The 15,979-nt window shown below is 33.3% G+C and overlaps 1 protein-coding gene across 30 annotated transcripts in view; it reads left to right on the top strand.

Annotated features, from left to right (window-relative positions):
- Nucleotides 1-15,979, top strand: part of Fut9 (fucosyltransferase 9) — a 220,917-nt gene that overhangs the window by 88,519 nt on the left and 116,419 nt on the right. For 19 of the 30 annotated variants that reach the window (XM_074077957.1, XM_074077950.1, XM_074077944.1 and 16 more), the window contains 2 exons: nucleotides 13,440-13,576; nucleotides 14,333-14,421. The gene's annotated coding sequence lies outside the window, so the exon portion shown is untranslated. Of the gene's footprint in view, nucleotides 1-9,025; nucleotides 9,217-13,439; nucleotides 13,577-14,332; nucleotides 14,422-15,979 lie in introns of all 30 variants that reach the window. The other 11 variants (XM_074077972.1, XM_074077965.1, XM_074077963.1 and 8 more) reach the window with 3 other exon arrangements.

Raw genomic sequence — 15,979 nt, 5'->3', positions numbered from 1 at the left:
TTACAGCTATCCCAAAATTATTATTAAATAATATGTCTTATAATATGATCAAATAGTTTATTTAAAAAGTGACACAAAGAAAGTTTTATTAATAGAAATCAGACACTTCCTATGGTTTAACAGTGAACTATTAGCCAGTTTTGTTTGGTGGCAAAGGTCTACCAGCTCAAGATTCAACAAACTACTTAGATATCATAGCCATATGCATGCATCTTACCTACAAGAATATCTAAGGAATTATTTCTAATTCCTTGTGAAATCCAGATGATTGAAATGAGGCATCACATCTGTTGTAAAATGTTTTCTCTGAGTTCAATTTTATACATCTCCACAAAATTCTGTGCCAACAGTTATCATAGTCCTTACCACAGTATACCTTGATGTCTCTGCCAGCACTGTGAAATTTTTTGTAAAATGAGTCTATGTTTCCTTTATCTCTGTACCAGAACTCTGGGCATATTAGTCATTCAATAAATATTTATAAAGTTAGTGGGTAAATAAAACAGAGGTGCTTATATTTTACCTTAGGAGTTCTTTATAAAGTTTGTGGTATTCTTTAGACTTATTGTAGGAAGCAAATCACTAAAAATGACTCATAATAAGTTGGGGGAATAGAGGAGTCAGTGCAGCTCTTAAAACATGCTATTTTAGCTCCATGCACATATGGAGTGTGTGATTTGGTTTTGTAACCAAAAAGATAATTTCATCCTTCTAACTAAAACTGTGCCTGTTATTGTGGCTATTTCTCCTTTCTTCCTTTTACATTGTATCTTTAGATTTCACTTTAAAATGTCAGAAACAGAATCTCATTAACACTCCTTAGAGAAAACAATTGCCTCATCCTTGGAGTGCCTCCTTTAGAATCATATGAAAATGATAAAGTGAAACAAAAATCACAGTGTTCCTGAATATTTATGCACTCAGGTATGCAAAATTTAAAATGAATTTTATGCTCCTTGCATGATACTTATAAAGATATTACTATATTTGGAGCATAAAGTGTCATTATATTTTGTCTTTCCTTTGATGACCAAATACAAATTTCTTTTTCTCTAAAGTCAAATTCCTACAAAGAGAGGTGCATCAATAGATACCCATTTTCTCTGCACATAGGTTGAGTAATTAGTTTTTACCGCAAGCTAAAAACTTCAATGGAAGGAGAACAAAATGACCTTGTACATTATGTCCAATCTTTATTAATTGAACTCTAAGCTAGCCCTTGAGATTTTTATGCAGTCTACAACAGAAAGGTCAATGGGATACCGATAAATCCTCTTGAGTTTGTTTGTTTGAAAATGCTAAAGTTGAGTGAAAAATGATTCAATTTGCTTGTAATCCAATACCAAAGGAGAAAAGTTACTATCTTCTTTCTGATCCATTTAGATTTACATGGAAAATAACATTTCCAAGGAAAATTAGGAGATCCTAGAGTTTGAGCATGGTTCTTTTTTTTTTTTCTTTTACCATGAAACATCTCAAGAATTTATTACTGTGAATTAGGGAAACTAATAATATTGTATTTAAAAGTTCCATGATGAAGGTGCTGCTTTAGGATACAACATAAATAATATAGTACATGGTCTAACAAAAACCTAATAGCATAATGGGGAGGCATAACACTGACAACACAGTCATTATAGTAAAGCTAAAGTAGAGGAAATACTTTGATAGCAATATGAAATAAATTGTGCGAGCATAAAGGACTCAAAAATGAAATGTTATGAAGAGGTAAAGATTTGAGTTCTATACTTGAAGGTTAGCACAATTTCACAAGTTTTAAAGGAAATATTAAGCAGAGACATAAATATGGGTAAGAGCTTTAGAGAAAGATAAATATATGAAATGATTTGGAAATGGGGTATAGACCTGTGTAACAGATTGTGAGGAATGACGTAAAGATAAGGGTTAATTTTTAAGACCATCCTTTCTTTTCCATTTTAAGCTGTTGAGATTTTAGCTTCCAGGGAATGAGGAAATACTAAACAATTGAAACTTTGGAATGGTTTGAGCTAAATCTGAATATCTGTGTTTTAGGAAGTATCATTAGTGATGACACAGAAGATGTAAAAACTGCAGTTGTCCACACATACACAAGTGTATGTCTTGTAAAAGGTCTTCAAAAGTAAATTTAGAGAAAATTTTATGGAAATAAACATGTACATTCCATTGCATGTCCATTTGTATTACTAATGAGATTCTAGTTTCTCTCCTTGGAGAGAAGAGAAGGTCCTTGTTTTTCTACATTCTCCTTTTTTCCTAATCAATGTCACCAGGAACTCATGTGTCTTTCTAGCCTATGATGAATAAACAAAGTTTGTCTTTGAAGATATATTTGACTAATAAATTGCTATTTCATTTCATTTTGTATCATGTATAGATATATTTATGTATCTGTATATATAATAGTTAAAGTATCAAAAGGTAATTTATGAGTTTTCCCATGACATTGTAAAACTTTCCTAATTTGTGATTTCAATTGATGCAAAAAAAGCTTCCTAGTGTGAGTTCCTGAATTCAAATCCCACTAGTTCAAAAAAAGAAAAGATGATCCTGAGATTTTGACTAAGTGAGAAGAAAGATCATGAAAGAATGAAAACTCAAAGAACTTTAGTTTTTCTTTTACCTTAAAAAGATCATTGCTGCTATTATAAAACAGAATGTAAGACAGTTGTTTAACATCTTTTACCTGAACTCAAAATGTAATTTAAAGACATTTGATAATGTAAGCTCCTTCTTTCACACAGTAATTTGGGTATACTTGGATGACTTATGTGGACTTGGGAAAAAGAGGAAAAATAAAATATTTCTAAATGGTTGCTGTGGGTATAAAATAAAAAAAATTTTTAAAAGCTTCCTAATGTCAATTCTGTACATAGAAGTGGGTAATAGTTTTCTTGCAGGGATGATCATTTATTTCTTAAAAATCATGTGTTCTGAGACCTGGATTTTCAAAAGATGATGTGCATCATAACCATATTCATTGAAATAATAAAGTAAGAATACATATCAAGAACTTTGCACATAAATAAAGCACTAATTCTAACTTAGTTTAAAAAAAACCTGATTACTAGGCCATAGCTATTCATTAAACAGAATAAGAAAATAAGATGTTTTATTTATTATTAAAATAATTTCCTGATGCCTACTTCTCTTTTTCTTTTATTCATATCCTAAGATCTGTCATTGTTGAATAGCTTTGTTGGCTAATCAGATTTTTTGTGGTCAAGTGCTTCTCTTCAAGAAGTGGTATTTATTAAGAAAATGTGGTATCTATACACAATGGAATTTTATGCAGCCATGAAGAAGAATGAAATGTTATCATTCGCTGGTAAATGGATGGAATTGGAGAATATCATTCTGAGTGAGGTTAGCCTGGCTCAAAAAACCAAAAATCGTATGTTCTCCCTCATATGTGGACATTAGATCAAGGGCAAACACAACAAGGGGATTGGACTATGAGCACATGATAAAAGCGAGAGCACACAAGGGAGGGGTGAGGATAGGTAAGACACCTAAAAAACTAGCTAGCATTTGTTGCCCTTAACGCAGAGAAACTAAAGCAGATACCTTAAAGCAACTGAGGCCAATAGGAAAAGGGGAACAGGTACTAGAGAAAAGGTTAGATCAAAAAGAATTAACCTAGAAGGTAACACCCACGCACAGGAAATCAATGTGAGTCAATGCCCTGTATAGCTATCCTTATCTCAACCAGCAAAAACCCTTGTTCCTTCCTATTATTGCTTATACTCTCTCTACAACAAAATTAGAAATAAGGGCAAAATAGTTTCTGCTGGGTATTGAGGGGGGGGAGAGGGAGGGGGCGGAGTGGGTGGTAAGGGAGGGGGTGGGGGCAGGGGGGAGAAATGAACCAAGCCTTGTATGCACATATGAATAATAAAAGAAAAATGGAAAAAAAAAGAAATAAAGATAGAAGACCACCTATGGGCTCTTGGTAAAATCTAAAATACAACCTAAAGTTAATGTGCTTCTATGTTATAAAGGTTCTAAGATGAAAGATGAGAGTAAACCTACTTTTTTTAGGTTAGCGTTTTGTCTGAATATTAAACATGTGTGCTCATGTAAGGAGATACTCATGAGTCAAGAACTTTTATATAAACCAATATTTATTTTTTTCTACTTTCCAAATAAAATATGGTAAAGGAAGAATGAAAAAAAAAGTGGTATTTAAATTCTTTCTCTCAAAGCTGCCCTAGATAGGCCATGAGTCCACTTTTGACACTTTATTATAATACAGTCATCTTTAACTTAGAGCAGTTTTAAGTATTTAACTTGACTTATAATTGCATATGATCACTGAATTTAAACTATAGGCCAATTCATCTTAGTCTATAGATAGAATTGGACCTGATACCCAGAAAAAATAACCTTCAGGAATTGTGTTTCCCCAGTGAACCAAACTTAGAAAGAAATATCTTCCCACTATACCAAAGTAAATATTTAAGCTTAGATTCTTCTCATGCATCCAGCTGTATAGAATGTTTGACTAGCCACATAAGCCAGCAGGCAGACATATTGAAATGGAAAAGCAGTTTGAGAACTGACAAGTCTACAGTGATGAAAACCACAAGGCCAAGGAAACAGCAGGCAGAACCTAGATTCTTTCTTGCTGCCCATAGGAAAGTGACAAGAAGAGATGTGTAGGTTACCAACGTTCAGATCTACATGATCAGCTGAATCAGTGAACAAAGTATGACCTAAATGTTTGAATGAGAGTAGGGAAAGAGGCCAGAACATTTCAAACATATTATCATTAGCATTATTTGCAATTATTTCATGTTCAGTAATGACAGATTATCTATCTATCATCTATCTCTCTATCTCTCTATCTACCTTTTTATCTGTCTATCTATCTATCTGTATGTATGTATGCATATGTACAGAGATAGAAGTATTTCTTATACAAGTCCTTTCTTCCTCTTTGTCAGGTTCCACCTCCCAGGTGAACAGAATTTTCATGCCGCCTTCTTGTTATGCAAGAACTTAACACTACATCATCCCATTTTTACTTCCTTATCCAAATCCAAATTAAATCTATGGAACATGCATAATTTCCTAATAATGTCATAATAAATTACCACAAAACTGGGTGGATTGAAACAAATTTATTCTTTCACAAATCTGCAGGCCAAAAGCCTAAAAGGAAAATGTCATTTAGAACTCCCATCAAGGACTCCAATAAAAATTCCTCCTTGCCTCCTCAACTTCTGGGAGTTGCCAGCAATTCTTGACATCACTTCATCTGCAACATAACTCCAGTCTTTCTGTCTTCACATGGATTTCCCAATGGTTGTCTCTGGGTCTCCCTACCCTTTTCTTTCTTTCTTTCTTTCTTTTTCTTTCTTCTTTCTTCCTTCCTTCCTTCCTTCCTCCTTTCCTTTCTTTCTTTCATCTTATTTATTTATTAAGATTTTTTTTGAGACAAGGTCTAGCTGTATAACCCAGGCTGTCTTCCAACTCATGACCCTCCTTCCTTTGCCTGCCAAGTTTCTGAGACTACAGGTGTAATCCCAGAAACCACACCTAGCCTCCCTCTGTCTTTATAATAACATCAGACATTGCATTTGGGGCCCTTCCAAATATAGTGTGACATCATCATCCCCCCCAGCCTTATTTAGGTATCTTTAGTAAATAAAAAAATTTATATATTTAAGATATATCATCTGATTTTTTAATATATGTATACATTATGAGATGATTACCATAATCAAGCTAATTAACATATCCATCTTAATTGGATTATATCGCAAAGACCCTTTTTCTAAATATTCCCATTCACAGGATCTGTAGTGTAAAACATCAGCATATCTTTTGTAGGGGACATACTTCTATCCACATGAGGGGGCTAATCACAGGAGGCATTTAGAAGGAAAACTATATCCTATAAAATCAATTCATATCAAAGTGAGAATAACTCTGGTGTCATTTACATTTCTAAAGAAGTTTGTGATACAAATGTACCAAATAATTAATGCACTGGTAGAGATCAAAGCATTCTTGGTATCTACTTTCAGCAGAAAAATTCCAACTATCTTCAGGAAAACAAAAGCTGAGTTTATACCTTCCAACTCACTCACCAGAGTGGATCAACTACAAAATGAAAAGGAGCTATTTATACAGAAAACTTATTTTTAAAAGAAATATTTAGGTCTTTATTGTATTTTAGTTTATTCTTTGCTTTTGACAAATACTTATGTGTACTTGTGGGATACAAGCTCTTTTGATCTATACATGCATTATAGAAAGATTCAGTCAAGGTGATCATAGTATGGTACTGTTATTTAGGCAATTCAAATACTGAAATTCAAGGTTTTAAAAGATTTAAAAGCAGATAAATATGTTTGAAAAACAAATTGCTTTTCTTCCATGCAATAAGTTGGAAGAATACAGCTTTGTGGTAATATTGTACCATATTCTAAAGAATAAAAACTGTATTTTATCTTTTTTAAATAACTTACTTGTAAATCACATATTGTCAACACAAAGCTCAAACCATTGCAGTTATGCAGACATTGTAGTAAAGTTGAAATGGACTATTCTTTCTCACAGCATTCAGTATTTAAGAAGCAGAATTTAATAAAACAATTATAGTTTTTTTAAAAAGCTTTTATCAGTGTAAACATAACTTGAGAAGAGAAGAAATATATTGTGCCAAATTAAATCATCAAATAGTGGCATAAAAATTACCCAATTAATGTTTTTGTTAAGATCATTATTTCTTTTTGTTAATGACAGAAATATACTATGATGAATTTTATTTATTCATTTATTTATTTATTCTGGGAATTGAATCCAAGGCCTCATTCCTAATAAGCATATGCTCTACCACTGATGAGCGGTCCTCTCAGCAACTAGATTTTATTATTTTTCTTATTGATTTCCCAAGAGATTTTGATCTGAATGAAAAGGCTACAACTTGAGTTTTAATTCTAATTTCTATTGAAACATCAACTTTTATGTACTTTACTAAGAAAATAATTATTTAATAATGAAATAAATTTCTAAGTGCCTTATATTCATCTATTGACCTAACTACAATTTTCATAGCATGATCCCCAATTATCTACAACAAATTCCTTTGGTAGGCAGAGAATATGATTATGTAAGGAAATGCAGGATCCTACATCTCACCAATTTTTCAGCATTTCTAGAAATATGCTGTAAAAATCTATGTTTTTCTTAAGCCCCTCAGATAAGTGATATGCTACTAAAGTTTGAGAAACAAGTATGAAAGGTGAGAAACCAGTGGATCTTACTCCTGTCAACATTTTTGATCTCTAGGCTCTGCCTTTCACTGGATGAGCATGTTCGGGACTGTCAGTTTTTAGAATAAGTTTTCCAAGAGTCAGGAGAGAAGAGAAAGCTTGGAGCACCTCCACTGGCTCCAGAGTTCTGGCAGCCTGTTCAAGGGCAACAAGCAGCATGTGTGTATCATACTTTAACTTCAGTTAGCACAAAAGAAATAGTCACATATTTACCTTCCCTCCCTCCCTTTCTCCTTTCCTTCTTCCCTCCCTTCCTTCATCTTCTCACTGCTTTCTCTACTTGTCATTAGAAGAATGAGGAGAGAGAATGATTTCTTATCATACTTATCTGTCTCAGTCTCATTGAACACTCTTAAAAATAGATGTTTAAAAACTGAAATATCCAAACGTTGTTATTATTACTATTGCCATATACAAAAAATAAAAATAAAGAAAGAGGTGTTGCCAGCTATCTGTCCCTGGGACAGACTCCTGGTCTCAGGAGGTATCTGTCTCTGGGAGTGACTGATGTTGTATACAAGTGCAATGCAATCTTTACCTTAATCTACTGTCTATTACATTTTCAGTTCTTTCTTCTAGAGGGGATCTTAACATGTAAGGTCAGGAATCTAAGCACCACCTACACAAGAAGTGTGGAACCATCATGGGTGGGGCCACTACAGCTCAACCTGACCCTCTTTCTGTCCATCAGAAGTTCCTGGAGTCCACCAACAGGTCTCTCTCTCCAAAACCTGGTGCATCAGAAGTTCTGGGATATCATTCATTGGATTAATTATCCTAAGAGCCCCTCATACCTACAGAAATGAAGAGATAGAGCGCTTAGACTTTAATTCAACTGAAAGACACACAAACACACACACATACACACATGCACAAATCAAGCAATGTTTACACCCGTATCAGTGAAATTTAAAAATAAAAATATTCATTATGAGCTAAATCAGAATTTACTAAACTATAGCTCATTATTGACAGCACCTCCCACACTGCAACAACAGAATGGAGAAGGTACGACAGAAATTAAATAATCTATGCTATCCCATAGAACAACATTAACTGCCTCTTGATCTGCTATACCTCAAATGTTTACCATCTGCTTTTAGTGTACAAGTTTGCTAACTTCTGATCTAAAGATCTAAGTGAAAATATTTATGATTTATTTTCTCCCACATTTGAGGGCAAAGTATTCATCAATTCTATTCCATAAAATGTCCATATACATTAAAATATACACATTATATTTTCTTACTAACTACAAATTAAAGCAGGATAACTGCTTTAGTTCCAATAACCAGAGCAGTCCCTATCACAGTAAGGATTTGCTAAATGTTTTGGTTAAATAAATGAGTCTCTAACATGTGTATACATTCTGCAATTTATTTACAATATATCATTATTTTTACTACATTTCAATTCCTCAGATCTTTGTGTAAAACAGATGTTCCAAAGAATGTAGAATGTGTCCAGTACTGCTTCAAGACTTGGGTGGGAGAAGCTTAAGTTTCCTTTGGTAGAGAGGGGGTTCTACAGGTTTTAAAAGCACAAAACAACCCTCTCTTTCCCAAAAATGAAATGAGAAATGTTTTGATGATAAAATACATGTGTATGATTAAACAAATTAATTTCAAACTTTTATTATGACAATTGCTAACCCGTATCCCAAGCATTAGTGTGTTTTAAGTCCTGAAGGCATTAATGTCTGATAATAGCACTAAATGTCATTAATTTCTCCTCTCATACAGCAACTCAGGAAACAGAAGGGTCTGCATCATCCAGGCTTAGATTTCTTCAGGAGTCACAATCCCTGTTCTCTCTGAGTCACAGGGATGTTCACTGTAGTCACTTTAACTATAAGGGTCAGTCCAAACCATCTAAGCCTACTAAGCAAGGGGGAAGGGAAGAAGAAGAAAGCCCAACCAGTGAAGGACTCCAGGTAATGAATATGAGCAGAAACTATAGAAGCTAGCAAAGCTAGCTTAGATTTTTATCTATGCAGATACCATAGATTTTTCTTATAGCCACTCTTTCTGTGGTGTTGCTATTTGTTTGTACAGGTACTGCCAAGATATGTGAGATAATCTTTAAACCATCTAGCTCAGAATATGTCCCAAAGAAAACTGTTGAAGAAACATTCAATAGTTCCCTCCTTTCTCCCCCTTTCCTTCTCACCTGGCATTGTGCTGTTAGGTCTAGGTTATTATTTGAATTCTTACTTAATATAAAGGGAAAGCAAACATTTTTGTATTATAAAGGAATTTTTTTCTTTTGCATGTACATTATACAAGAGGATTCCTTTAGGGCATGTTATGTTGACCACATGAGGCAGATATGTGAGATGAAGAGTGGAACTCTGGAGTCAACTTTTCTGGGTTCCAGTCCAACTGCACCACTTACAACTTGGATAACCTTAAACAAAATACTCAACCTCTGCATGTACTTCTCACAACTAAATGGGAATAAAGTTGGTCATAGGTTTATTTGTAGGATTCAACGAGAACACACACACACACACACACACACACACACACACACATTCCTTAATTCCAATAACCAGACTTTCTCAGGTAGTATTGTTTTTGTTCATGCTCTAAGCATGATCAGGAACCCTCCAATGTCTAGGTCCCTGCCTGCTTACCTTCCTTCCCTCTTGCACTTCCTTTGTTACACTTCTATCACTCTGCTCCACTAAACTGAAATTACTTTTTAGTCCAAAACTGTATTATTCCCGTATGCTTATCTAAGTTCATGCTATACTGCCTAGTTTTCATTTGGCATTTGCCTTGCACAGTGTATTTTCTACTAAACTCATACCAAGTAACATGGAATCCTGCTACATTTGTGACCCCAGCCAAACATTTTGTACAAAGTTCTTTTCTCTTTCTCCACCACCTCCCTTAGACTGTGAACCTTTCAAGGGCAGGGGAAATGTGTTAGAAAACTTTACAGGCATAATACCTAGCAGCCTGTTATTATTACATAGATGGCATTACAAAATGTCTGTTGAATTAAATAGGACTCAAAGCCTCTGTCTAGTAATTCTGAAGTAATAAAATGCTTTTTAAAGGACAACCACAGGAATTGACTCTGTGACCTTTTCTGGCGGAAACTCTCATTTTCTACTGTAAAAAGCATAAAGTAATTGTCACTATTTGTTCAAAATTCAATGTCCTTTAATCAAATATGGTGAATCAAGCTAAAGAAATTGTTTCTATTAATGGAATGAAGTTTTGAATATATCTAAGATGCATCTAACAGCATCATTCAATGTCCTCTAATGTTTTCTTCTTTATAAGTAATGCTCCATTTTGCTATTTCCCTATTCTTTGAATGTATACATCAATAATCCTTTACACTATCTTTGATCAACACTAATTGAAAAAAAATATGTAAAACTAACATGTTTCCATATTTTTCTCCTTTAGTAAATTTTGCCAAAATCTACTGATTTTGCATAAATACTTGCATAATTACCTAATATCTATTATTCAAATTAACTTCTCTGCAGACAAAAATACATTAAAATGTACTCACTTGCATCTATGAATTGGCAAAATTAATGAATCTTATTTATACTTTATTTAAATAAATCCGAAAATCCAAATGCTTTTGTCTATTCCCATTGCCATCAAATGGAACCAAAACCAACACCTCTCAAGTATTTCAATTAACTTGGAGTGGCTATGGCTCCCAGTCTTGCCCCTCTACCGTCTGCAGAACATTTGAAGTAATCTTCAATCAGATCATGTTTTAATTTGTTTTGTTTGTTTGTTTTTGTCATTTTTAAGTCTCAACTCCTTACAATGGTCTTCAAGGCCTAACATGACCTGGTATTGCCTGTCTTTATAGCCCCACTTATTGTGCCCTGTGTCATTATGACTACAAGTGCACTGGATTTTTTTCTTATTTTTCATCATTGTTTCTCTGCTGGACCTTTTTACCTAGTGTCCACTCTCTGTAATGCTATTTATTGAACATAGGGCCCAGTCTTCATCTTCAGCTAGAAACCAGCCTCCCTGACTACTACCCTTGAGTAGACCTAGCTCCTCCAGTCAGTTCTTTCTCAGCTCTATTTCTTCCTAATGGACTTGCTATCCATTCTGCATTGGATCTTGGTAATCTGACCCCTCAGAGTCTCTCTTACTTACCTCTTCTGACACCTGATTAAAGATGTGAATCTCATAAGCCAATGCAACTGAACCATTTTGATCTTAGATGGCTCATTTTAACCCTTCAGCTCATTATCCATCCTGCATTATGGCCAAGGAATATGAGATTGCAAAGTGAGTATGACAAGGCAGGGGACACTCTTGACAAATGCAGGGTCTTTGCAACTTAACAGAGGATTCCTTATCACATTACTCTCTTCCTAATATTGTAGCCAAGCCTGAACATCTCTTAACCTAACTAGGAATCTCTAAAACCACACCTGCTCCTTGAGACTTGGCCTCAAGAACCTTGGAGGAGAAAGCAACAGCTGTGGCAACACTTTTCATATACCACTGTGAACTTTCTACTCCTGACATTTCTCAAATTACCTTTTCTACATGATATAAAGCTCCTTATAAAAAATTTCATGCAAATACAGTCATTTCTGTTTGCTGACAAGCATGAAGATGAAAAGTAAAAACATTTAATGAATTACCCTTATGTTTCATTTTTAACTAACTGAGGCTCTGGATCTAGGCAAATCACCTAAGTAGTTGTCTAATCTCTCAAGCCTGGTCTTGATATTATAAGAAGGAACTGCAGAAATTTAGAAATCCTTTCTATCTCAAGACTATTTGACTTTAAACGTGCATTTGAGTTATGCGCAAAATGACGGAAATTGAGTGTCTTGTCCCACCTGTTCCCATGGCTGGCCGATGCCTTGACCAACACAGGAAGAAAGGCAAGTGGGAAGGCAAAAGAGAAAAAAAAAATGTATCATCATTATTTAATAGATTTACATACAAATGTAGGGAATGGAGGATAAAGATTTTTTTCTCTCCATATAACAGAAAAAGAATATAAGCAGCAATAATTATTTTCAAATAAAACATTATCAACAAAAATAATAATAATATCTATTGAGTATTATTTTGTTCGACATGGTGAAATGTAACCATTTTTGGGAAACACAAACACATCCATTAAATCTATTTTTCAGAATAGATAAAAGAACTCAGGCTACTTGCTGGAGCTCATTATTTGCTCTCATTCTAGAAAAAATTCTAAAATGTTTCATTTTTCTAACTTTCCACTCAGGATCATCCTGTAAGCATCAAGTCAAGTGTTAGATGGTAAAAACAGGTACAATGATAGACAGAAAAGCTTTTGATGCTGAAACAGAAAATGAAAGAAAAAATATAAACAACAAAATTGCACAGATGCTTAAATATTGTATCAGTATGGAGCCAGTGGATGCAGGTGTTAATACCCTTGTCTATTTTTATTAAGTTATTAAATGTTTTGATCTTTTATGTCAAGAACTAAACAATACACTACATACTTTAATATGCAAAGGATTATGTTTGTGGTTGTACTCAATAGTTCTCTGCAAAATATATACACAGTTTCAGCAAAGAAATTTGACTACCTGTGAAACATTTCATTCTTTTCCTTATTTGGGACCTTAACAATTTTGAAAGTAGATATCAAGATGGATGGTCTTAAAAACAATGCTCATTAAGCCATGTGCAAATAAAGACTAATCAGAAAGAGGTAGTATTTTGAAGTTAGGTCAGAATTTGTCCACCAGCCACAATATTCTCTGTTTTCTGCATGTCAATATTGATATCCTTGAATTACCAAAACCCGGAAAAATGAGGAAAATAAAACCTACTTCACAGTTTTGCCTTGATGCTTAAATGACATTAGAATCCTAATGAAAGCAAGAAATAGATGTTACAAAATATAAACAAAGTTTACATCTTTTTGCCTTTTTTGAGAAAAGGATAATTAAGTTAGATTAATTTTAATGACAAGACAGACCTATTTTTCCATACATATATTTTTAAAATGTGTTTGAATCCAATAACAAAGTGTGTTGTTGTGGATAAAAGTGCTAAATAGAGTGGAAGTTTAAATTATTTCCCTAGTTAGCACAATCCAAAGTATATATATGGAACTCAACAAGGAAATCAGACTGAATTTAATTTTAAAATCTGTTTATTTCAGGGAGAAAAAAATCCAATTGTTTTGGAGGCCATAAAAGTGGGTAAAATCAGGACTGATTGAAACTTCAATATACCAAAAACATATTTTTGACAGGGAATGAATTCATATGACACAGTTTTAGGGAGCATCATCTTAAGGTGAAAACTGAATTTATTCTTTATTTTACTATATGCTATTCCATAATTTAAAGATGTTTGTTTCAGTCTGGTGTGATGAATGCTACTATGTCAGTTTATCATTTTTAATAATATCTAATTCTCATTCATTATACAATAGATAATTTAAGAAAATTTGAAAACACTTGCCTTCATTTGTACTAATGACAAATAACATTTGTACTGGCTGACAAATAACAACATGAAAATGAAAGACAGATAAAAATCTTTGTTTTGCTAAAGTTCCATATAATTATAAATAACTTTGTTTTGTTTTGCTATATTTTATACTATACATGAAAAATATAAAACTAGAGCATGAAATGTGTTCAATTATCATGATATAGTCTGTTACTTAGAGTTTCAATTAGAACTTCATTTCTTTTTCTGTTTGTTTTGTGTTTTAAGATGGGGTATAATTACTGGCCCAGGCTAGCCTCAGTATTATAGTCCTCCTGCTTCCACTTCCCAAAAGCAGTAATTACACATGTTCACCATCATTCCTGGCTGTATACTTTTATAATATGTCCCTTTTCATATAATCTAATGATCCCATGATTCAATAGTATTTTCTTAAAACTTAAAAGAAATCCTGAATTGATAAAAGTAAAGGAGACAATACAATAAAAAATCTAGGTTTGTAAGATGTATGATTTCTTTCAGTTTTTTTAACTTGGTTACATATATAGTTCACATACTGTTTAGCTAACGTGCTTGTTTATTTCTCTTTTTCAACAGGTTTAGAATGTAATAACTCAAGGACTTGATAAAATAGTGGAGTAGTTTAACAACTGTCTATGTGCTTCCCATGATATGTTCCCTATAATGTAAGTATACATTTACTTTCTCAAGCCAACCCTACTGAGGAGAAAAAAGTGTCTTCAATTAGAACTTGCACATAGCTTAGATCATGTCCAAAAATTATAAACTGAAACTTGTCCAAGATATAGAATTAATTTGGAAGATTATCTGACCTAAACAGATGTTTTGTAAATTTAGTCTTAAGTGTATAAAAGTTAAAGCTTAAATATTATCTATCATTGTAGAATATACTAATTATATTTTTTAAATGTTATATAACATTTAAGGTTCTTAAGATTTCTATAATATTCTTTAGTTTTCTAGGAAGAAATCAAATGAAATATTGGGCACACAAAGTTTTGTGTCACAATGTTCAAATTTCTTGAACTGTGTTTTAAAAATCTAATCTGTACCATCATTTTAAATTTAGTTCAGTTTCTTTCTATCTCTTGAAAATGAGTTTTAACTTAGGCTCTAAAATACTTATGTCATTAAGTCATTTGTATGTATGTGTATATTTTTTAACAAGGGAGATTTTAAAAAGGAGGAGAAAAATGGTATTTTCAGAGATATGAAACTCTTACTGTTCCTTTCACATTCCTAGAAGGTAAAGAAGGAAATTTAAGACTGAGATTATGTCTTGTTTTTAGTTAAGAAGTTGGGTGATGATAAATAATGATAATGTACTCTATATTTCAATTAAACTGAAGAAAGGATTTTCAATGTTTTATTCATAATGAAATCATAAGTATTTGAGAATATATATATGCTTACCTTGGTTTGAACATTAAATATGCTATCAAAACCTGATGCCAAATAAATAAATATGTCCCATTTTAATGTGTCAATTAGAAAATAAAATGAGTACATTTTAAAGTAAATAAACAAGAAAAAAGAAATACTAAGCAGCAAGTACCAACTCATAGGAATGGGAAAGAAAGGAGGCAGCCCAGCCTCTTTCCCTCAGAAAAAGTAAACCATGAACTGGAGCCCTTCAGTTATCGTAATCTATAATTTATGGCATGTTTGGAGGATCAGAGGAAACTATTCTTAAACACCTGTTACCAACAGACCTAGAATCCACACTCCAGCCTTATTCTTCATTCCCCTTTCTTCTTGAAGCTTCTTTCTACAGACACAAAAGCTCTTACCCATGTCTTGGAATATAATGAGCCTTGTTCCTTTCTCAGGAACACCTTACAGGAAGATGTAAGGCACCTTATTACAGAGGGTTGGTGGTGGTGGTGGTGGATAGGCTTATTGACATGACATTTCAGAACACTGAATGCATTTTAGTATGAAATGTGATTTAACATACATTGTTATGAGGCTGTAAAGGAGTATTTGCTAATAAAAGTATAATGCAGAGTTCAGAATGTAGCTCAGTGGTGGGGGCACAGGCCTATCACCCATGAAGCCCTGAGTTCTATCCTCAGTGTCACACACACACACACACACACACACACACACACACAAATAATGTGAACCATGCATGTAATTTAAATTTTTCTTGTGACCACATTTAGAAAAAGTAAAAAGAGGCAAGTGAAATAGATTTTAATAGTGAATTTTATTTAACCCCAT

Source organism: Castor canadensis, chromosome 1 (genome assembly GCF_047511655.1).
Source record: "Castor canadensis chromosome 1, mCasCan1.hap1v2, whole genome shotgun sequence".
In the NCBI taxonomy this organism is placed as follows: Eukaryota; Metazoa; Chordata; class Mammalia; order Rodentia; family Castoridae; genus Castor; species Castor canadensis.
The sequence above is the reverse complement of the archived record's forward strand: the minus strand, read 5'-3'. Positions and strand labels throughout refer to the sequence as shown.